General features: G+C 42.6%; 1 long non-coding RNA gene across 1 annotated transcript; it reads left to right on the top strand.

Annotated features, from left to right (window-relative positions):
- Window positions 1-16,582: 16,582 nt before the first annotated feature.
- LOC129603154 (uncharacterized) lies at window positions 16,583-23,528 on the top strand. The gene is made up of 3 exons (XR_008692826.1): window positions 16,583-16,707; window positions 22,101-22,154; window positions 22,248-23,528. It is a non-coding gene; the product is annotated as an uncharacterized LOC129603154 (long non-coding RNA).
- Window positions 23,529-24,993: the final 1,465 nt, after the last annotated feature.

The following is a 24,993-nucleotide window of genomic DNA, read 5'->3' as shown; positions in this document are numbered from 1 at the left end:
TATGTCCATTAATATTTTTTTTGTTTTAGTTAAGTAATCTTCCAATGTCTGAGCCCAAAAATTCCAGCTAATAATACAGACTTACAGTTAATACTGTACAGCTACATACAGCTAATAATACAGACTTAATACAGACTTACAGTACAGCACACATGACTCTAATGTTAAAGTATAGGAAGTTGTGTCATTACTCTTTCTATCTGTCTCTGTCTGTCTTCACACACTTCTCTATTTGTTTCCCTATTTCTTCTCCCTATTTCTTCCCTATTTCTTTTCAGCTCTCTCTTGTGGCCTCTCGATCCTCTTACTTCTTGCATCTACAGTTTGTCCCCACCCCCAACCCCCGATGCCAACACCCATCTCTTTCTTCTCTCAGCTCACAGGAGGGTCAAGTGAACAGGCTTTTGTCTCAAAACGTGGAGGGAATTAATTGGCTCCAGCGTTTGGCTCTTTCCACCCGACTGCTTCTGTGTGGCTGTCACCTGGCTCTCACTCCTGCATCTCCCTTTATCCATCTCTATTTCTTTTGCACCCGTCTCTTCTCTCTCCCCGTCTCTCCTTTTCACTCATTTTCAGTCCTCCTTATGTTAACATGCTCTTCTTCTTCTCATTCTCATTCCCTTTCTGGTCTCTCTGTGTCATAGCTCCCTTGTAAGATCAAGCCCTCAGCTGCAGCTGAAGGACTCTCACGTTGTGTTTAATGAGGTAAGATAATGTGTGCTCTTGCAGCAATGGGTGCATAAAAGTAGACAGGGGAGAGCAGTAGATAGACCGAGTGGCCGAAGACAACAAAAAGACAAAAATACAACCAGATTTACACTTACAAAAGTTTAATTTATTCTCCAAATAAACAACAAATTTTGTAGATGTATATATTTCTGAATCTACTTATTTCAGCTGTAAATTTCGAGCTATGGGTAAAATAGGATAATCTGTCTTTAATTATGTCCATTTACCATCCTTACACCCATCCTGGAGCCACCCATCCCTACATTGTCACAGCTGTCACAATTTCAAAATGAAAGGGGAAAAAACTGTTTTGTGGGGAGCAAAAGATTTATTTAAAACCACCTCATTCCGCTTCCTTATCCTCCTTTATCCCTGCCTATCAGTTCATCCATCCATCTATCCACCCTCTAACTGGCCTCATGCTGCCCCGCATCCTCGTGTAGCCACACCCTCACGTCGCCAAATTTCAGATCCCTTTTGAAAAGCTGAACATTTTATTTTGTGTACCCCTCCCTTTTTTCTTACCCCAATTACCAAACCACCTCCTTCCGCCTGCCCCTCCTGTACCTCCTCCTTGGAAAGACAGATAAATCAGACTGCATATTAACTGTATTCAAAGGCTGGGTTTGGGTGGGGGTGGTGAGGGGCGCACCATGTGCCTGGCGTACTCCTTGTTTCCATGACAACTGGCGAAGGATCCATAAAGATTTCAGGGGCAAATGGTGCTGGGAGTGTGGGGGTCACCCCAAAAGAGGATAAGCATAATTACAGCAGGATAGACAGTCAGGATGTGGTGAGGTCTGTAAGCAAGTGGTGCAGCCACAAAGATACTGTATATAACACAATTACCTAGTATTTAGAATAATTTACACACACTTAATGCGTAACTTTTTATGTATAATAAATTATTATCTATATTTTACTGCATACTACACAGTCTTCAGTTCATAGGTTTAACAATTACAGTGCCCTACTGTACATATTGTAGGTGAATGAAATTAATGAATACAAATGAATGATCTAACACATCAATATGTATTTACATTGTAGATAAATTGGCCACAATGACTCCTAAAAGCTATAAGCAGGTGTCAAGCAAGCATTAAGTCAGGCAGCGTGACTCTAGTTAAAAAAGAGAACGGACAAAAATCCAGGATGTTGAAATAATGAAATGTTTTATTTTCTTGTTCTGGAATAGATTCCAATCCACTCAGTCAAAATATACAGTATGTCTCCCAGCAACCAGCCAAAAGGAAAATGGATAGGTATCTTGAAGACGATAATTGTCACCCTCCTGGGGCAGGGTGAGCCACAGAGGGGTCATCGCTGGAAGGGCTGGCTGTTCAGAGCATCTTTGTAGAGCGCTGAATGGAAGAGAAATGTGTGGTGCAGAAAGACTGTAGCACAGCCTTAAGAAGCCTGTCAAGCAGAGCTGATTCCAGAACCTGGGACGGCTGCACAAGGAGTGGAGCACTGTGCCATCGAGCACAAAAGCATTACTAGTATAAAACTACTCCTGAACCAGCTCCGTGGGTGAACATCCTCCTTTGAGATGAAAGTACATTTTGCATTCATTTAGAAAATCTGGTATCAAAGTTTTGCAGGTGATTTTTTGGGTCGACGACGGCACAAATCATCAGCGTTATCCTGTCTAAGAACAGTTTGTGAGGGTCATTTTTCTTTTGAACTGTATTTAGGCACAGTTGAAAGTTACCCACGGTGACCAGGTTTCATGTTTACATGGTGCTAAAGGAACTCAGCTTGCTGGTGTAAATGCCAATGTTCTGTATTTAACAATAGAAGCAGATTTCTCAACATCGGCTTGAAATATATTGACTGATTTATTAGTCAGTAACTGCAGGTACACTTGAAACTTGTCCATACCGTTACTCCAACAGCCCATAAAGATCTTACTGTATCATCCTGGTCCTGGCCTCTACTGTACATCGTCCAGCTCCAAATTTAAAACCCTGTTTGATGGATGGATGAGCAGACAGATGAACGGGGGGGATCGATGGGCCAGTAAACGAATTGTCAGACAGATGGACGGATGAACAAATAGATGGTTGGATAAGTGGATGGGTGAATGGTTGGATGGATAAGCATTTTTACACATCAGCTGTCAGTCTGCATGCCTGTCATGTTCAAAGCTCAGCCCTCATTGAGCAAATCTGTGTATGTGCGTCGATGTGGACGCATGTGTGCTCAGAGACATACGCAACAGCTGAGTTTTTCACGCAGGTCAAGCAGTTGTGTTCAGCGGACAGGTTATCTTGAAGGGATGCGCCTCAGATAGCAGGATGAGACTTTTATAGAAGGTTGTTTTTGATTTCTGCTTGGACCTTTCCAGCTATAGGCTTTTTGTTGTTTAGCCTCACGAGTCGCTGCAGATGTATGCAATAGCACTCTGACTGGTCGCGTGGACAGAGCCTAAGGCAAGGTGAAAAGCTAATCTGCCTGTGTAAATATAGGAAAATAAAGTTTGATGCTACAGTGCATTCACAGTGGCACACACAAACACTGCTTTTGCCAGTGACAAGCAGGCGGTTGTGTGCTTGCGAGTGTATGTAGATCTAGATTACATCTGTGCATACATTTGTAAATTTGAATTACAAACTTACAATTACGCTGTGATGCAAACAAATAGCTAAATGCTTCATATTTTGATCCTTATCAATATCAATGTAGGTGATGCAGAGCTAATTCGGCGACCATAAGGCTGCACGTCAGTAACAATCTAAGGTTTCCCTAGAGCCTTCAATCACGTAAACAACAGATGGTATCATTATATTTGCTTGGATGTACTGTATGATTTCATAAACTCGTAATTCACTTCCATTACGTATTTATACTGCTTTGTTCCTTTATTTTATTTTTCATTCAAAACATCAACAGTATAACACGCTATAGTCTACATTTTATCATTATTATTATTTTATTCTGTATCATGTATCTCCTTTAGGTTTGAATTCCTTTCTGAAGTTTTAATTCCTTCCTGAAGTTTTAATGATCTTGTAGATCCACTTTGTGTCTTTGCTCCTTTTCACCCTCAGAGTTTTAAGCCGTAAATAGCAATAACCTTACTGGAGGAAAGAAGTAGGAATGAGTCATTAATTATGGAACAATGGTTTGGCGAGGGGCCACTGAGTGCAATCTTTGAATTAGGAGCTGGCCAACAGTACCATTTGCATAATACTGGGGGACTAAATTGCTATTCCAACGATCTATTGAGAAACAGTTGTGGGGTAAAGCTAATGCATCTAAGTCAAAGGAAGCTAGGCGCACATTCATAATAAATTATCACTCATCTATGCAATCACTTGAAGAAATGATTGCTCTTTTCTCTCTCATTAGCATTTTCTCTATATTTCTCTCCTGTGTGTGTCTCCTGCTGCTCTTTTTTTCCTACTTTAATTCATTCTCTCTCTCTATCCTTATTCACATTTGTACAAATGCATGTCATTATCCAAGTGCACTCTATTGTCTATTTCCACCTTCCCATAGCCTCACTGTTCCTTATTGCCATTTAGGTGAATCTCTGTCCCTGTGCATTTAGTAAGTCACTGACAGGTGATGCATGATAATGACATCAATTACTGACAGCTTTGCTTTAGAATGTTCCACAGAAGCAAAGTGGATAACTAATGTTTAGAGAGGGACTTTTAGGAGCATGAATGCAAGCTTTAGTATTATTAGAGAAGAAAGCAACAAAAGAAACAGAAAAAAAAAACATTTTATGGCCCGGCTTTATGTTTTTATTTAATTCAGAGCTTTTAAAAATCTCTTCTATTTCATATTAGTTATGTGAATTCTGGAATAAGTAATTGTTTATTTGCTAATGCAGGTTGCATAACGCTTCAATTCTCACGTACAGTACAATTCACATTTGAATAAACCTGTTAGTAAAATTATGTTAGATGTAAAATGAATAAATAAACTATCATACAAAACTGACCTGTAATGTGGTGACATAAAATCAAGTTCTGTTGGGTTTTGAAGTGGAAAAGTCAATTCAAACTAAATTAAAAATAAAGCACAGACGGAGAGGGAGAGAGTGAAAAAGATAGAGACGTATTCACAGAGGATGTGTGCTGTCCTCTGTCTCTAATCCGTCTTCAGCTGGACCATCTGCAGCACTGTCAGTGTAGCTGTAATTAAAGGTTACAACAGCAAGGCCACACAGCAGGAGGTCCGTCTGCCTGGACCCACGGTGCACGTCAAATGCACCCCTTCACCCTCCTCTGTCCCTCTGCATTGCCCCTAATCTCGTTTGACATTCACTGAGAAATAAAGCAGAAAAGAGGCCGTGCGTTAACCATGGTTAAATCCCGTACACATAAACAAAAAGTGGGAAATTTTTAATTGAAGGTATGGTATTCAATTTTTTGTTTGATTATTGACTCTTATTGATAATTAGTTTAGTAGAAAACAGTTATTTTGATTGAAGTCAGGAAGAAAAGCAAAAAAAATATAACTGAGAAAATGATGATACTCTTTTCATTTCATTCATCCAATTTTATGTTTCTTTGGAGGGTTTTGTTAATTTTGCCAATTTCCACTGTTGTCTTTCCTATACTGTATATATGAGAGGATAAAAAAGCTTAACTGGGAGGGAGAATCTAGAGAAAACTTACAGAGATATAATTTGAGTGTCTCTCCTAGGGCAATGCATAGGCTGTGGCTGATTTCCATAGGAAGAGGCTCTCAGGCACCACAGACATGTATTTACACTGACTTATAGCAGTGGTGGTGGGTTTGGACTACTGTACACAGTCTGTATACGGTTTATTCCTGCACATTGCATGGTGTGTGGGTGGGAGGATGTTACAAATTATACAGTGGCACACAAACCACTGTATCTAACATTTATTAGTTATCTGGGCTCATGTTTGTAGGAAAAACCCTGCTGAGCTGCCACAACAACACTGTTTGCGAAATGTCTGCAGACATTTGCAGTGTTACTCAGCTGCAGTTGGCGATGCTGCCTGCCTCATGTATGACAACGTAAATGATAACGTTCAGTAAATACAATCCCAATAAGCAGCAGGTACTGTAACCTTTCAAAGGCTTATTTTAGGCGTGGAACAGAAAATGATCAAACAAGACGAGAGCAAAATGCGCTGGAAAAAAAAGAGGCGTCAAATTCAGCAGCAGTGTACATCTTTACTGTAAATAGCGTGTACAGTAAGTGATGAGCAGTACAGTGCCTGTGCCAGGATCTCTTAGAGCAGCAACAAGTGCATGTAATAGTACTCCACTTGGAGCCCATCCGACCGTGCGCACATCACACCTACACACACAGACAGAGACCGATCGTCTGCCCTCGCAGGTGTTTGGCTTGCTAACAAGCATCCTCTCATTATTCTTTTAGAGAGCCGATTAACCACCGGGATCGTCGCAATCATGATCACTAATCAGCTGATTGCAGCAACATCATAATTCAGGAACTTGTTTATGTTGATACCATTTTAATGCTAATACGTGTTGTAGTGTATTACCTGCTATGGACAATAGAGCTCTTATTCCTGTCTCTGGGTCATGTTTGTTTACTAGTGGATGATTAAAAAAAGGGTTTCAACCTTGTTCTTACCTCAAAACTCCATAGAATGTATACAATTTTAAAGATGAATGGGACAACATTTCAAAGTTACTTACAGTAGTTCAACAGGGATTTTTATCACAGGATACAAATAAAAGTAAAACATTCACATTAGTGAATTGGAGTCTCATGTCCACACAGGAACAGTGCAGTACCCAGGGATTTACCCTAGACTTATTGCTATGAACTAAGTAGGCAGGAGAAAATCAATACGTGGTGACAGGTAGTCAATCCTGACGTAGTCTATGCTGAAACTCGGTCTGCTTAAAGATACAACTCTTCCCCGCACACAGTCAGTCTCAACAAGAAAGCTGTGCAGCTCACGACTGAGAAAGCTTCATGTAAATTGGACCAAGTAGGGATAAATTGCCAGACAGTATCACTAAATAACTTTAAGTCGAGCTGTCCCTGCCTGGAAATGGATTTATGTGGACTTGTGCTGAGAGCATTTACATGCGAGTGAGCTGTGCTGGTTTTACATGCCTGAGCTCCAAATGAATAGAAATCCTGACACATCGAAAAGACTACCTGAATCTCCCTGGTCTTATAAAAAGCCCCTCAGCACAGAGCAGGAGTGTGGTCACACAGGGGAAAAAAAGCCATTTCAGTTGTTCATGGTGTTTTAATAAATAAGATGATGCATTTCTGTGTGTTTGCCCAAGTTGATTTGTCAGGAAATGTTGGCGGTCTTGCAAAAATCTCTAAAGGTAAATCAGGTTGTGTGATTCTCTGTTTTACAGCTTTATCGCCTACTTTTCCTGTCGGTTTCCCAAAAATATAGCACGATTTTGCAGACAATGTTGTTGATCCTGTTTTTCAGTTTTAAAATACTTTCATTGACTGCATTGATGCCTGGGCTCTCTGCAGTTCATGCACCTTCCAGTTCTAATGTAACAGCGGATCCAGTTTCTTTCAAGAAACATTAGGTGAAACGTTGGCTGCACCCGGGGCCGGTCTTCAGTCTACAGACAGCAGCACGCCAGGCCTATGGCTGGCTGCTGGGCTTTGTAACCATTGTGTTATGCTGCATTGTTGGAATTCATTATTTTGCTTGCTGTTTTCAAAGAGAAAAATGCAGAGCACTGGCTCCTGGTTGAGAGTCTCGAAGTGTTATTTAATTATGTCACTTTTTGTGGTTTTTAATAATGCCCTTAATTTTTTTGTTTAAAGTAGGGGGTTAAAAATATGAAGTACAGCAGGAAAAGTTTAAGAAATGGTTTGAAATAGTATGAAAAATACCCAACATCCTGAATAACACCAGTGGCAGGTTTTCACAGCTAAAATCAAAGCTTTCATTTTCATTTCGTTTCAAGAAAAAAGGTACGTTAAACTGTGGTACCTATTTTTTGGCTGTTCTGCAAATGGCTGCAGCCAATTTGAGCTCTTTCCTGATTCTGACTGCTGGCTGAAATGGAAATTCTTCACATTATTCCGACATCATCTTCCTGTGCTTAAATTCTCTACTCTCTAAATCTGCAGCCGCCGAGAGTGCAGTTGTGGTCACTTCCATCATGCTTGTAACAACAGGTGTGAATAGAATGTAATGCTAGTGGGTGCAATGAAAATGCCCGGCGCCTGGGCTAATGCGGTTTAGGCTTACATCTGCTATAGAGAATCGATGAGCTCACCATAAGCAACAAGCTGCATGTAGCTTTGCAGCACATCACACACATCGCATACTGTATGCGCAGTCAGTAGTCAGTTAAGCCTTTTCCCTGTAGGTAGCCTAGTTAAAAAATCAGTGACCTTGAGAAAACAGTTTGGAGAGCGTTCAGCTTCCTCCCATGCCTCCTACTGCTGCTCTGACAGGTGCAGCCCAATCAGACATGTTGGTTCAGGCTCCATTTTCTCACCTTGGGTAACTGTACAGGGGTCACTGTGTGTGTGTGTGTGTGTGTGTGTGTGTGTGTGTGTGTGTGTGTGTGTGTGTGTGTGTGTGTGTGTGTGTGTGTGTGTGTGTGTGTGTGTGTGTGTGTGTGTGTGTGTGCGTCTTGAGGAAAAACGATGTCATCCCACATTTGGCAATATACTTATGGTAGATATCCATTAAGAGTATGTGTGTCTATGTGGGAGGGCTTGTTTGGGGGTGGATTTATTGTGTGTCTGAATGTCTGTGTTACTGCTCATTTATTCACTACTGGTGATGGTGACATGATGAGGGACACCCAGGGGTCTTAGGGCTTGAGTATACAGAGACCCCTGACACAGCTGTGTTTCAGACACAGTACATGTGTATATGTGTGTGTTTGCGCCTGTGCTTAAGGTGTAGCATCAGCAGGCTGTGATAGTAACTGGCACCAGAGGGAGACATTGGGCACCTTTTTGATCGAATTGTCCTAACTTTTTTGCTAAACTAAAAGAAAAAAGACAGAAGAAAAAGAACGCATTTGTCCTCTGTGTTTGGTTGGCTGGGGGGTAGGTGATGTCAACCCCTGACAGGTAATTTGGTCTGAGCAGGGCTCCCTGGGGCCTATATCACACACTCACACTCCGTACGCACTCACTTGCACATGCACTGTCTAAAACCTGGTCCAAATCCCCTTAGCTACTCTATATTTGGGTGTGCTCTTCAAAAGGACATTAACAAGAGACACGCAATGGTGTCAAGTGTTCTTACAGCAGAGCAAGAGGTCTAAATGGCTGACAGGTTCAATCGAACAAGCCCAGCACTTAGCAACTGACCTACAAAAAAGTCACACGGATCACACAGTCACATTTTTCAGGTTGTAGTGAAAATGCTTTCATTCACTTGTACGGGTAAATAAGTGAATTACGTTGTTTACAGGTTTGGGCCTCAGCTCGCTTAATAAGAAATCACTTTGGAGTGGTTTTCTGTAAACAGAACAAGCACAATATATGAGATATCATTTTTCCCCATTCAGTTTTCCAACCATAAGCAAGTGCTGTGTGTCGCAACCCATTTGATGAGTGTAGTCAGTTAAAAACCTTTAAGTCTGGTGCTCTGTTCACCTGCAACAGTTTATTCATGGGAATTATTTTGCAAATTGTTTTTTACACGTATTATTAGCAAATGTTCTTCTAACCGACAATGCTGCCTGGTTACAGTTTCATAATAGTGGGGAGACAGGGTCACTGCAGGGGGGGAGTCTTTGCAGTCTTGCGTGATGAAGTGCTTTGTCTGTCTGATGGTCAATTACTGTATCTCCCATCAAAGATCTGAGGCTTTCACCTTGTCTGCTCCAGCTGCCCCTGTGGATCCCCAGTGTGCTGCTGTTGTCACGGCTTGACGTGTGTGGCTGGCTGGGTCAGACACTTTGGCCAGGATGCTTCTATATGCGCTCATACACTGTATGAGCTCAATGCAAATAAGGAGCTTCACTGTGACAGACCTGTGCCGCAGTCTTCATTCTGGCCACAGTTCAACTCTTGTGTGTTTAGATATGTTTTCTTTTTTTTACAATTTATTATATTTATCTCAGGAAGAAGACCATAAAGTGTGTTACTGCGCAGTCTATGTTGGTGGTAGGTTCAATAATTGTATAGTATCCTCCTGCACTATGTACCATCTGTAACTACGCTTTATGTGTGTGTCTTCAAAAGCAAACATTTTGCTCATGCAGGATATTAAGGTACAGCAGTAATGAGTGAAAAGCAGCTAATAGGAGACCTGCTGTTTCACATCTCTATTTCAGCATGACCCCCCCCCCCCCTCCTTCTCGTCCCCTGGTGTGTGCTGAATGTGAAAACATGTCAGTATGCTGGTTGGCCTGGTCAGTGCCGAGTTGGCCTCACTGGACTCACTAACTGCCTAGTTTATGTCTGTCTGTCTGTTGCAGGGATAAATTTGGCTTGGCTTGACTACGGCCTGTCTGTCCGCTGCCCAATTATTTTCACTGAGCCAGGACCTCTGAACTCCCTTCTTCTAGCACAGACGCACTGATCCCATGTGTGCTGTAGTTGTGTCACTGAAGGTTGGCCTGGTCAGTACTTCTTCAATGAGGCAGGGGATGTGCGCTTGCTTGTGGCTGGGCTCGTCCATATGAAAGGATCTGTATGACTGGCCATAGACACAAACAGTATTATCCTTGAAAGCTGAAGAAGCTCTCCACGCAGTTTGTTTATGTTACTTAGAAGAGATGGGGAAAATGCTGCAATGCATCGACAGTGTGTATGTCTACTATAAAAATGAATACACACATGCAAGAAAACAGCCACAACATATGCAAACTAACAACTTCACAAGGGGTTTAAAGTCAAACGCTGTGAAGCACTATAGCTCTCTGGCAGCTTTGGATTCTTTGATGTCACATATTTTATCCACTCTCAGATCCTTTAAGAGCCAAGTACGGTACCTGCACTACGCTGTGTCATTAAGTATCCAAGCCAAACAGGCAGCACATCAAAACGCTTAGTGTGCAAAACTTGAGAACAGTGCATTGTTAGCAGACACAGTGTGGTGTGGAATAGCAATAATAGTTTTATATCGAAATATTAAATACAATAGTTTTACCATCTTCTTTGCTGAAAAGTATCTTTGCATCTAAATACAAAATGATAAAGACAAAAGTCAGTTAATATTATATATAAGTAAATATATATTGGATGTATAACAAGAAGACTAGAAGGAGGTAGTATTGGATAAAATTCATATGTGAAGCACCAAGGGGGTCCTCTTAAGGTTGACAAAATGGCATTTTATAATGACACTTTACGTGTAACACTGGGGGATTTGCACATTTTTGCATTTGTGGGGTGTTGTGTCTTGGTAGTGTCATCACAAAAAGAAGACAAGCATTATTACAGTTCCTCATTATTCAACCCACCCTTCCTGTCTCTCTCTCCCTCTGTCCCACTCTTTATCACTTTCTCTCTGTCTGTTACCCTCCCTCCCCTTCTCCATGCACGCACACACACAATCCTCCAATTCCCTTGGTGGCAGCCAAGGCTCTAACTGAAAAGCTTCAAGGGAGACGGAAAGAAAAAGAAAAAGATGGCGAGAGAGAGAGAGAGAGAGAGAGAGAGGTAGTGTTATACAAAAAAGCTGATCCTGGCACGAGAGTACATTGTTTGTTTGTTTCCCTCCTTCTGCCTTGATTTTAGTTTTTGTGGTGCTCCAGGCAGATCAAAATTCAACCCACTGATGTGTGACTAACATTAGGACACACAATATGCAGCCACAAACTCAGATCATAATTGGTTTTAACAGAGGAAATGCACATAGCAAAGAAGAAAACTAGAGTAAGAAAGATGTATTATTTTAAACAACCTTTTCATTTAGATTCATTCAACTCACATGAACAAAACAAAAAACACATGCACTGTCGCTCTGCCTAAACCTGGCATTATCGAGACCTAATAAAATAAAATGCAGTTCAAGAAGTAAGTAAATAAAGAAAACAAACAGCATCAAGTCATTTGTCAGTGAGGATGATTTATCTCCTGTTATAATAAAATCATCAGCCTGGCCACAGGGTCAGCAACCGCTCCAAAAAGCTGTGGAGTTAGCAAGGGATCATCTTTACAGTCCACATACTGTATAATGACAGCCTGCAACAACAGTAGTTCTTCAAGATCTGGCTCATGACCCGTGTGTTCAGCTTGTTTTCTGTCTGGAGGATTCCTTACATGGAGAAGAATCACCCCCTGTGTTCAGAGCTTCTAATATCTGCGCTGTGCGCAACAAAAGGAGATGATAACTGTGCTGCAGCCGCATGCTGCGCAGCCGTCTATGTAGCCTGTGTAGCTGCATCTGCCTCCCCGAGGGTTGATTTATGCAACATCAACTGTGCTGCCAATACTCTGATGTTGTTACAGAAACTGGAGGAAAGAATGTCTTCCTCATCAAACTTTGGTCTCGGTGCTGGTGGCTGGGATCCGTTTTTTTTTTTTTTTTCGACCGCCAGTTCTCTGGCGCGATCAAACCAGAGGAGGTAGCTGGAGGTGTCCGTGGAGCTTCTCCAGCAGGCGGAGAACAGGATCGGCCTGTCATTGAGCGATCCTGGAGGCACGAGGAGCTGTCAGGACGAGCTCCTCATGTAGCCTGCACTTACCTCTCGCTGCTTGTTGGCAACTGTTCGGCCTGCTACAATGTGTCAGTTTAAGATGGCCTTGATGGCTACAAAGGTTCAGTGCACTTCAGCCCAGAATATGTCTTCATAATAAGTACGTTAACCTACAGGTTATGCCTCATATAATTGGATAGACAGTATGTTTTAAAAAATGCAATCAAAGCCGAAGGACTATGAGATATGTCTGAAATACGTGGAGGCAGTTTGAGTTGGATTTCGTTTTAATTTTAAAGAGGAGGGAAAACAGGAGCTGTGGGTAACTCTTCTATCCTGCATTAACATTTTTAGAAAATACAAGGAGGGGTAGAGGTTGCATCACAGGCATCCTTAGATGTGCGTGCCCGCGTACGTCTGAAGCTGTCAACAGCAGCGCTCTCTGCAGGTGGTCTCTATCACATGCGAATACCCAAAAAGACGCTGCTTTTTGTCAAGGATCACACGAAGCAAGACGAGCGAAGGCAGCAATAACACCCTGAGAACGAAAGACAAGATGCCTTCACCACAACACGGTTCAAAGAGCTACTCAAAGCCGAGTTAACAAATAGTTTGGGAGGCGCTGGGTTTAGGTAAATAGTAAGTGTGTCACAGCGTTGGCAAACACACAGTTTAGTTGGCCCTGCTGCATGTAAATACATACACTGTGGCAAGAAGAGAACGAGGTGATGAGCTCCATTACAATGAACTAGATGGTGAATGTTCGTCTAGTTCTGGGAGCAGATCTGCTTCTGTGTCCATTCTGGCATCGACAGGACACAGTCTTCATCTCTGTGATGGGCCCTCGTACCTGAGCACCGGGTTACAGAGCTGCACTATGTTCCGCTCGCGGAGCACAGATCAGCACTGACAGGTTAAGTAGCCACAGAGGATTAAATTAGACGAAGCTCATCCTCGGTGGATAGACGTCTGTCTTTTTATTACCCAGTCTGGAGACTAAGGGATCAAACAGTTCATCATGTCTCTGCTAGTGCATGAGATGAGATAAGTGACAAACTACCAGTGCGTGTGTGTGTATCTGTGCTTTAGATCATCTCTCAGTCCAGTTTTTTATACTATAGTGTTGTACTATATTCTGATCCTACTAAAAGTTGATGTACACCAGAATTAATATGTTTTGTGAAAAAGCCTGAGCTGTGCAGTTCCTACAGTATATTTTGTTTTCTGTTTTGATTGCAGTGATGTGGTTCTGGAAAGCGATTCAAACATTGGGCTTCAGGAGAACAGAAGCACGAGTTAAGTACTTTTTGCATGCAACACAGCTAAGTACTTGCAGCTGTTTGTTGCGTGCTGTGGAGCTCACCTATATTTGGCTTCTCCATACTAACCTTTGTTAGGATAATTGGATTAAAATGTCTAATCATTGTGCACATTTTTAGCATCTAAGAATGATATAAGCCTATTTGGAACCTCAGGACGGCTAGGTTACACGTCCTGGGGCATATGTTACTTATTGGAGCACAAATTAGTCACACGGTGAGGCAAATTAAATCTGAAATGACCATGCATATTCAAATTAGGCATGCGTTTGTGCATACATGTCCACATAAGAGCACACAGGCCCACATTTAGCGAGTGGTTTGTCTGTAAGTGTAGCTGCAGGGTGTTTAATGTGAATTCTTAATTTTATGTTTTAACTCTAGGGTTTAAAAAAAGCCCACTGTAAAATGATTATATTAAAATGGCACAAGGTTACAAATATCCACATTCCGATATGAAAGTGTTATAATTTGCCTGGCCATGTGTGTTTAAATGATATTAAATATGAAAGAGGTAAAATAACAGTATGAATTTATGACTTTAATAATTAGTTAAACAAATTTTCCAATGTAGAGTCGTAATGAAATTCACATAATAAAATGTGTACATATTATAAAATCCATATTACATACTGTAGTTTTAACTTTCTTTGCTCTACTTGTTCTGAATAGCTAATGATCTTCTCAACACTGAATTCCACTTCGGTTCTTTGAGACGCGAGGTCAGTGATGCAAATATCTGCATGTGACTTTATTGTGCAATGATGATGAGGAAAATGACCGTGGTGTTTATAATGCAGTATTTCAAGCATACACTGAGCTGCCACTGAAGTAAGGTCACACGTGAAACAGGCTCTGTTGCTATGGAGACTTAATGAAGCCTTTGTACTAACAAAGCAATTTTTGAGCGAACCACTCAAGAAAGTGCGAACGTGACCCGGTGTAGCTCCAAGCGTCTGTTTTCCTGTCAACCGTGCTCGCAGAGCTGTGGCAGAGTGGTGGATGGATGGTGGTCACCATGAAGCTCTTCATGTAGAAGCTGCGTATGTATGGGATGCCTTTAAGTTGTCACAGTTGAATGTACTGTGTGCTGCCTCTACCTGACCCTGAACCAGAATTAAAATATAGAAAATGTACGACTGAGCCCATAATGTGGTGCCTGGATGAAACACATGTTTGGATAGACGTTTATTCAAATTCCTTTGCTTTTGGCGAGAATATGATTTTCAGAAAGTCCAGTCCAGAAAGTGTCGTTCACTTTCATGGTGTGTTTGAAACAACAGAGCCTATGAGACAAATCAAACTATGTTTCCTTTATCTCTGACTGAGCCCGTGCCTTTAGGGTCAACATCAGGAGGCTGCTCTCGGCGCTTCCTGACCTCTCCGGGCATTCTCCTCTTGCTTGGCATCTCCTCTGTATTTCCTGTCTTCCTCGTATTTTTGCATATGTCTGTGGGCTTTTTACTGTAAACAGCCCTTTAACTGTTTTCTTATGTTGTCTTTGAAGAACAGATCCACATCCACAAACAGAACAATGAAGACGTTAGGAAAGCCTCGTGTGCTTTATAAAGACGGACCTACTGAGGTTTCCTTTGAACCCCTCGTTTCCTTTCTCCTTAGCTCTTTTATTTGACTGTATGTTTCGTGCCTTTATTTTGTTCTGTCCCATCTCCTTGTCTCCCCCACATTCCTGCCATCCACTCTGACATTCTCTCTCTTTCTCATTGCCAGGTCCTGGTGGTTGGTGGTTCCCTCTCTCCAGATCGCCCACTCTGATCATTTATTGATGACAGGAGAACAGAGGAAGGCCTTCCCAGCTGCTGCTGCCTGGCACCCCACTCAGTGTGCAAACACACACATGCACACAAATAAATACGAGAGTCGCACAACGACTTGCACGCATGCATGCAGGAACTGAAGGAGACTCACACCCTGTCACACGTTAAAAACACATGCAAGGGGCTTTTTTTTTCTATTCGTCTCCTTTTTGGTGGTGTCACACATCTCTGCATTGCTCTCTTCTACTGTCAAGTGTGATTCTGTGCTGCACTTTTGCACCTTCCCCCTCCCTCCACCTCTTTCTTCCTGCCTCCAGCGCTCCTTCTTTCACCTCCTGCTGTGATGTTACTGACTCTGTCACACAGGAACAGACAGAAACAGAGGAGAGGGGGGAGAGAATGAGAAAGTAGAGTGTAAAATTTTATTTAATTAATTTTTTTTTATCTTTGTTCCTGATATAAAACATAGCTGCACTTCAACCTTGCCCAACTAACTCCTAAGTCCTTGGGTGCCTGCTGTAGATCCACAGTTTGCCTTGTGAATAATCCTTCCATGTGTACATTATGAATGAAATTTTAACAATACAGGTTTGTGAATTCAACCTTCACTGTAAATCTCCATGTACTGTAGAAACACAGCCACTCTTTTACTAAACCATTCTTACCATGTACCATGTACTTCACATCGTGTTGCCTCCAAGTGTGCAGCCCTTCTGTGTGTGTTCTTGGCCCTGACATTAATTATGTATATTTAAAAGAATGTAAAACTACTCCTGGACTGAACAGATAATCCTTCAGTCTAGTGATGGACTGCTGGAGAAACAGGACATGGAAGTCGAGAGAATCTCAATGCAAACGATGTAAACAAAACACACAGTAAGATGAAGAGGTCCTCGTCTCTCGTTACAGCCTATAGGGAAGAAAACTGCTTCTGGATTCTTGTGGAGACGGAGTCTGTTGAGATACAAACCTACAGATTCCCTCTTTTCATTCCTTATGTGTGTTTTTTAATTCATTTTTTTTGTCTTCTCGTTTGCTCAGCTTCTCCCAAGTCAGGCCAGTCCAAAAGTTTTCAGGCAGAACTGAAAAACAAAGTTAGAACACAATGAAGAGAGGTAAATTCTCTGTGGCAAGGCAGCTTTCAAAGCGCCGTTATTTTACTTTTAAAGTTGTGTGAAGGACACATGGCATCCAGCTACTGTATACTGCTGCTGTCCAGGGCCAGGGAGAGTTCTCTGCAGTCCTCTCAGATCCAAGATTCAGTGAGAATACTTACTGACATGAAATCCTTGAAGGGAGAACAGAGAGACGGTAAGAAGGTGAGCAGTATTTTTATATATGTCCAGCTTTTGTTACACAAAGCACGACATAAACATGTGTCCTTCCTGTGACTGTGTCATAAATAGCCCGAACTGAGCACGTTGCAACTTTGAAGTTACACATGGGACACTGCTGTGATATACAGCTGGCTTCAGCTCGGGTACCTCAAGAGATGCATGAAAACACACACACATGCACATATAAATATATTCTGTCATACAAGACACACACACACATACACACACACACACACGGCAACCTCTTTATTACCCCCGAGGTGCTGTTAGGGGCATCGCGCTCACTGTTACACACTAGGAGGGTCATCCAGTCTCTGGAGTTCAGAGACGGGGAGAACGCACATGTGTGTGTGTGTGTGTTAACATCAGAGAATGAGACTTGAATAATAATAATAATAGACAGTTGACTAATATGTGCAGCGTTTATGTAGGGATTTAAAGGTATCATTAGAATCGGCTTATATTATGTAGTGTATGTTGCACACCTCATGACATGAGGAGCGACCACTCGCTCCACAGACAAAAGCTGCAGTAAACTGTGCAAGTGCGTCTATCAGGAGCATGCAAGTACACCTCTAGGTGGCACCGTCATCATGTGTGAAACTGGAGGACTGAACATATGTAATTACAAGCAAATTCGCAGCATGTCGCGTGAGTTATCATATAAAACGCAGACTTCATGCGTTAATGGGGAGATTGTCTTTCTGTACGTTTGAGTGGTTCTCCCTCACTGTGTGCGCTAGTAAAGTAAAGTCCACACAAGGTGCAGTTGTTTCCTAAGCTCCAGCAGGCTTTGGTCTCAGGAAACATCTGTGGAAGAGGTTACAGAGGTTGAGGACAGAGTGACAGCCACGCCGTCTGTGTGTGTTTGCACATATTAGGGATTGAGAACAGGTTGTGAGCAACAGAGCCCTGCTGTGGTTTAATCCCTCCGCAGGTCAGCGAGGGGCACATGTGTGTGTACATGAAAGGGAGGGATTGTCCACGTGTGTATATGCACGCGAGCAATCAGACGCATGCATGTTCAGCTCGCGCGCACACACACACACACACACACACACACACACAATTATGTATCTACACACTACAGAGGCCCCACTGTGTCCGAAGCCAACTGTACATTCCTTTTTGTCCCTTTGGGCCTTCTCCGGCAAACAGCACCACATCTGGATAACTGAAGCAGCCCCCAAAATACCTGTGTATGTGGGAGCGAGCATAGCAGAGGAATGGCATTAAGTCATGCTGATCAACAGGCGGGCTTTCATAGGCCCGGTTATGTTGGCTCACAGTCCTTGGTTTTCATTTTTGTTTACTCTTTTTGATTGACGTGAAATGTCACGTCTCTTAAATCATTTCGCTTTACAGTGTTGTCTTTTTTTTCCTGGAGTCAGTAAACAAACGCTGAGCTTGGAACAGATTCAGCACTTTTAGTCGGTTTGAAAGTCACATTTCATAAAACATGACAACAAATGACACTGAAGCTTTACACGAAGTGTGCATCAAAAAGACTTAGGCTGCTTTGTACTGTAGCTACAGAATTATTACCACTTGAAAAATAATGACAGATTAATTTTAATGAGATCTGTAGTTTGAAATGCAACATAACTCAAACGAATAGCATAGGATAAAGCCTTCATTTTAATCTTTGTCATGTTAGATAGTGGTAAAAAGCAAGCATCCGAGACTGTGCAAACAGTGAGTGTGGAGCAGTACATCTGCACTGAATGACTTATAGGGGCTGCTGATAGTCTCTCACCCTGCTATGTCTTGCTGAGAGCTGCAGGCTTGGAGCTGATTCATAAAGGAGTTCTGCTGCAGCCTTTAAGGCCGCGGACACGAGGTTATGAAATCCTGCCGCGCTCTGATTATGATCTATATGTTGCCGCCCGTTTGATCTTGCTCTAGGAGAGCTGGAGCGCTCTTCGGGCTGGAGTTTGATTTAAGTCGGGACCAAGAGCTACACAAGATGACGTAGGGTTTAGAAACGCATTTGGACACTGTAAGCAAAGTCCCCATCCTGATTGTGACTCTGCAGCTGTGCACACAGAACAGGGAGCGCTGTATAAAGGTATATGGTTCGGTTTGCTCTCATCTGTGAGTATTTAAGTTCTATGAAGCAGCAGGAACCTAATGAGTCACTGAAAGATGTGGAAAAGGAAAACACTGCCTCTTGCTTCTTTGGGAAAGTGTTTAATCAAGAGAATGTTTTCCATAGTAACCTTTGATTTGTTTCCATACGGAATAAATGTTTTGCATAGAAACCTCTTTCATACAGCACAGCCCCAACCGGTCCCAGTTTCTTGATTTCCAGCATGTCCTTTAAGACAATACATGCATGCGAACCAGTCATGAGTGGCTTTGGTGAGTCTGAAACACCCCAGGACCGCGTTGAGGTGAATTTTAACAGAGAGCCTCGCTTCTTGTAGAGGTATTAGAGTGGTCACGGAGCTCCGTAGTCTAAGCTGAGCGGATTTTACAAGGCTCATCTGTGAGTATTTAGCATTAACAAAGCAGCAGGTCTAACGAGACAATAAAACAGAGTGGGCTTCCAGCACATGGAGGATTTCGGGGCCCGCCACTTGTCTGGGAGGTCTGTTTTTAAGAATCATGAGGTGGATTGGTGATGATAGGCAGGCAAACATGTTTAGGTAGTGGACTGTTCCTTCACGGCAGCACTGGGACACATTACGCGCCTGCTGCTCGTCTTTTCTCTGTTAAATCTCCTGGTTCTCTGTATAAAACTGTCATTAGGAGAGATCATATCTAGTCAGAGATATATCATCTCATTATATTCAGACCGTCTTGTGAAATCACTTCCACCCGCTGGAGCTCACTTTAAACACTGTGGCAGAAAATCTGACATCAGCGCCGGCCAGAGCGTGACATGATGTCATGCTTTGACTAAACGTTACAACTTCAAAGTTCGTGTTTCACAATATCTTAATAGAAAATCATCAGAGGGATATTATTCTTTTCATTTTATTGCAGTTTTAATTCGGCTCATTGTCTCACTGCCAGGCATTTCTGCAGGGAGACCGATGGCAAACAGGAATGAAGGGTGAGGGAAATTATCAGAGCGCTGGTGTTCTGTCTAGCAATCCACGGTGGGTTGAACAAAGCAGGAACCATCTTTATCATTTCGCTCATTGATTCTGCTCCTAGGTGGGTTGTATTAGAAAGAGAATGAGCAGGAATTTAAGGGGGGTTCGAGTGAAATATTTATATGCTACAATCCCAATTATTAAAGTTTTCAGAAAACATGAAAGGAAAATTCAATTGTTTAACTTTATTAGTACAAAAATCTGACATTTCCTGTATTTACAGGATCTGAGGAATCTTACATGCATGAAACACGCAGCACATGTGCTGTCATCTGCGTCGGACCCAGGTTGAGCCCGTGTCTGGTAAATCTCACTGGCGCATGAGTGACTGAGGAGGCATTGCACATTTTGTGGGAGTTGGCAAACTGCGCATATTAACCTCAGATGACTCCACGCAGCACACAACATCTGATCGTCCCACGTTTTGAACCGAGGAAGCGCCTGACACAAGGGACACCACTGTGGGAGCCAAAAAAGATATTTAGTTTTGAAAAGAACCATATTTGTAGATCTTGGTCTTAAAACTTGTAAAACTGTCCAATTAGCATTTGTTGGGGTTTAGTGAAACCCTTTCTAACGGAGTTGAAATGTGGCTGGTTTGTTGCTACTGGAACGTTAAAGCCAGCTGTAAATGTTGCCAGGTTGGCTTCATTACATATTTGAATTCTACTCCCATGATGCTCCAACACTCAGCCACTCGCCCGCTATGCCGTCGTCGGCCAACAGGTGGAGCTGTTTCGCACGAGATGCTCTGCAGACGGTTACCCAAACATGACCCACTGTGAGGTCTTGACTGCAGCCTGCTAATCCGAGTTCAAAGTGTGGGATCATTTGCAAGACAGGTGGCCGTGCTGTCGGCCCGCGGGTTGCATTCCTCCCTCGGTTACTGGAGGATTTTTCCATACGTTTGTTTGCAGCTGTAGTTGAGAATAGCGCAGAGGTGGTGGTGGGGGTGGGCTGGCGCGAGGCGTTCAGGGGTGCGCTCGCCGCAGTTTTCCAGTGAACACGCAGCCCGGTGGAGCCTGTTGTTTTGGAGAGTTTGAGTGACAGCCGCGTGACACACGTGCGCTGGGGCTGTGAACTCTGCGCACGGTAGACGGAAAAGCAGAAGCTGTTCAAACAAAAAAAAACACACGCGGCGTCCGCTCCTTCAGTGGCCGGCCAGAGGAAGAAGCAGCACGGGCCGAAAAAAAACACGAAACCAAACCCTGATGGAGCTCAAATACACACGTGCTTTTGATCAAATCTGAGTCTTATTTAGTTCCTAACTTATTTTTCTTGTCAAAAATGAAATAATTTAACAGATGCTACTTGATCATTTAATGATGCAGCGACGAAGGGAGGGTCGTAAATACATTGCGGCGCGTGTGTACCAATCAAACACTACACGTCCTGTATGAATCAGCTCCTCGTCTCGCATCTCTATGCATGATTTTCTTTCTTTCCCGTTTGTCTGTAAACACTTTTTCATCAGAATTCTTTGAGCAACAGTCTTTGAAGGACATTGCCTTTAGGTACATCTGGCTTCAAAGCCGTGCCAGTCTTTTGTCTCCTTCTGTTGGTCTCTGTTCATCGCTTTAATGCTAAGCCTACACATGTGCGGCAGGCGAACGGAACTCTTAATTTCCCATCGTTAGCGCTCAAAGCTACAGAGGTGTCGCATACGCGTCGATCTTGAGGTTTCCGATTTGGCCGCGAACGGGACAGAGTCTCAACCCGGAGCCTCTAAATCAGCATCGGCGTCTCTGTTCAGCTGTGGTGGGTGCGAACGCGCAGACATATACTCAGTGATGTGGTGGGAATGCTATCAAAGAGCAGAATGCCTGTGAGGCAAAGCAGCCTCGAGCCCAAAATTGATTTACAGACTAAGAGAGAGAGAAACGCAGAGGTGGGAAACACCTTAGAAGAGAAACACTGGTGAGAGAGGTCGCAAAAGGTTTCTGGATAAATGCAACTCTGCGCAGCCGAACTGAAAGCTTGTTAAAATAATAAGAGCCTTGTTAAATCATATTTTTTTTCCTTTTTGGGGGTTTTAAGGATTTAAGGATTAACGAGTCCTGCCGCCGTATCCCCCTCGATGCTTCGCTTGTGCTAATTTCAACCTTGAATTGCAAAACTTAATTTCACAGTCAGGCTTTGCTCATTACATTATCAGCCCCATATAGTTATAGATTTAGGGTCAATTCAGCGGTGCAAATCATCACACAGATCCAAATGGTTGAAAAAAAGCTACATATAAAATCTAGCTCCTATTAATTGCTTGTTTTTTTGCAGCGATGAGCTCCTGTGCTTGAGATCCCACGTGGAACAGCCATCTTAAACCTGAGTGTGAGTGCTGAGAGACACACACATTTCATGCTTGTCCTAATTGAAACTTACATAATGCTGCATAGTAGAATGAGAACCTTCTGTCGCTTATAGGCTGAACACTACTTTTCCAGCCATAATAATTTAATCAGAGGTCAAAGGTGAAGCAGGAAGTCAGACGGTCGATGTTTACAGTTGACAGTTTTGGTGGGTGAGAGTGAAGCAGGCACAACTGCAGCGTGTTGTCAGGTTAGTGAAGTCCGGGGAGGTGTCCTTGAACTGAAGCGGCTCCTGAGACAACGCGCTCCCAAGCAGCCGTGATCCCACAGTGGAGACGAGTGACACCCGCTGAGCGGAGAGGACAAGGTGGCGTTTTCATTGCATTGTGGTGCTTTGGCTCCAGTCATACAGTAACGTTACTAACAGCTGAGGACTGGAAACATGCTGCTTCCCCATCAAACTTGGTCCCAGTGACCTTGACCTTTGACCTCCAAACTCTAATCAGCTCATCCTTGAGTCCGAGCGGATATTTTCTTCACTAGTCCTGAAGCAAATTGTGAAGCAAGTGGCTGTGATGCTGCTTTCATGAGGATAGAATGAACAGCCAGACACAGAACCTGAACCTGCGCCTCCAGCCACCGCAGAGGCATTATTGGTCAAAACCATCAATACACATCTTTTAAAAATATGAAACATTATTGGCTTAGAGTGAAAGAAATCCCAGCTACAAAAGCCTGACTCAACTCTCTCGGCCGCCACCTCTCGCCTGCTTCCTAAATCACCGTGTTCCTGCTCTGCTTTCCCTCGGCGTCATGCTCCAGAGATTCCAACAGGAAAGAATAAAAAACCTGAGAGGAACCAGCGAAGACAGATCCACCTGTACTTTCTCTCTCTCTTTTTGGCAAACACACAGCATTTAAGAATAGACCCGGAGACATGGTTCACAGCATCGAGGGCCAAGTGGACAGGGAGCGGAGTTCAGAGTTCAAACATTCACCTGGTTGAGACTCAAGGCCCATTCTAGTACTTTTCTCTCCTTTATTTTCTGCTTTTGTTTATTTCTCTTTTCAGTTCAGTGTTTGCGCTCTACTTTGCGGATTCTGATGACCAGGACTTCATCATGTGTTGACTGTAATCACACGCTGCACACCGTGAGCTGTCAGCTCGAGGACGTGTATGTTTCAAGGGTAATTGCCATAACTTATCATTTTGAAATGAATTTTGATATTGAAGAATTTGAGAGCTTGAGCCGGTGCCTGTGTTTAAATTTCCCTGGGTACGACTGCAGCAACGCAGGGCTGAAATATATCAGGAGGAGGCCCGGCCTCAACCGATTTTTAATATTAGGCCCGATGTCAGCCAAGATGGTAAATTATGGGACTCAGCTGTCAATAGGAAAAAATGAGCAGAGAAGACAAAGGTGGAAAAGTTACTTTGTCAACTTTATGTAGAAGATACTTTTATGGGCATTGAAGGCAACACACAACAATGTTTTGTGGTCTTGAAAGCCTGATTGCCCTGACAGCGAATAAACCAATATTTGGTTTTACTACTCCACATTATGCAAAAGCTATTCCCACTAAAATTTAGAACACTAAACCACCAATTTCTAAAATAATTTATGATTTCATTATAAGCATGTCTTTCTATGCTTTTTAAGCCTTTCATTCCATATTCGCTGTAGTGCTCTTGAAAACTCAATCTGGGTTTAAAGTACCACTGAAGCAGCTTGATGTGGCAATCTAATGACATCAAAATGCAGATTGGGAGCTTTGGCTTTGGCACAAAAACACCTCTCACTTCGACTTGCTGACAACTGTATGACACACACATACAAGCGCACACGCACGCACGCCGGCCCGGCTAATACAGACACACAAGCAGCCACACCTTCCGCATGCCAAGCGCACACACACGCCCACACACACATCGTGCTCACACAGTTTGCACAGTTAAATCAAACTGATTTGCTACCATTGTGAGAGGAAATTAGCATAACAAGGATGGGATCAAATGAGGTAGTTACAGCTTGAATCATAAATTGCAGACTGAGCGAACGTGTGGCTGCAAATGGATTGTAGTTCACATCAGTATTCATGAAAAGAGAAAAGTAAGCTTTAGAATGGATTGTGCTACTTTTTTTTCCCCCCTCTGCCAGTTTTATGTAAAAACCTTATATCGCCGTTTTTTGTCTTGTTCTTTGAGTGACCACTGACAGTTTTTACAATATTTAGCTTAATTAGCTTCTATGACTCAAGGACGAAGCGAAATCTTTACACGGCACCGTAAAATGTTAAGTGTGTGGATGTTAGTGGGTGAATGAGCCTTTTCCAGAAGTTTGAAGATCCAGTGGCAATTATATTGTGTGAATGCTGCACATTCACTTCGTTTCTATAAGACGATGATTTCACAGGGCGCACGCATTCATCAACATTATCTGTACCCACATCTATGCAAAGCATAATGATTTTTATTCCTCAGACTACAATCACCTGTTACTCAGCCCTCAGGAAAGTCAATAACAGCGGCTACATGATCTATTGTAGCAGTAGTGGAAGTATTTGTATTATGTGTTCATATGAATATGTGCTTATAGTCATGCATACATTCATGAATATGAATTAAACATATAGTCGGCTGCTAAACACAAACATATTTTCCAGTAGCGCATTCATTTATTATATTCTTGTCACTTTGACTTGGTGCCAATAAAACTCTTTTCTCTCAAATTAAGCGAAACACTGGAATATAAATAACTCACGCATCCTCTGTTTAGAATTCTTCTTACATTAGCGAGACATAGATGGCTGCCAAAAGAGCAGTATCTCTTCAGCATTACAAGTATGATCATCCTTTTTTT

The sequence above is a fragment of the Betta splendens genome, chromosome 16 (assembly GCF_900634795.4).
Source record: "Betta splendens chromosome 16, fBetSpl5.4, whole genome shotgun sequence".
Lineage (NCBI taxonomy): Eukaryota > Metazoa > Chordata > Actinopteri > Anabantiformes > Osphronemidae > Betta > Betta splendens.
Note: the sequence above shows the minus strand (reverse complement) of the source record. Positions and strands in the feature narration are given on the sequence as shown.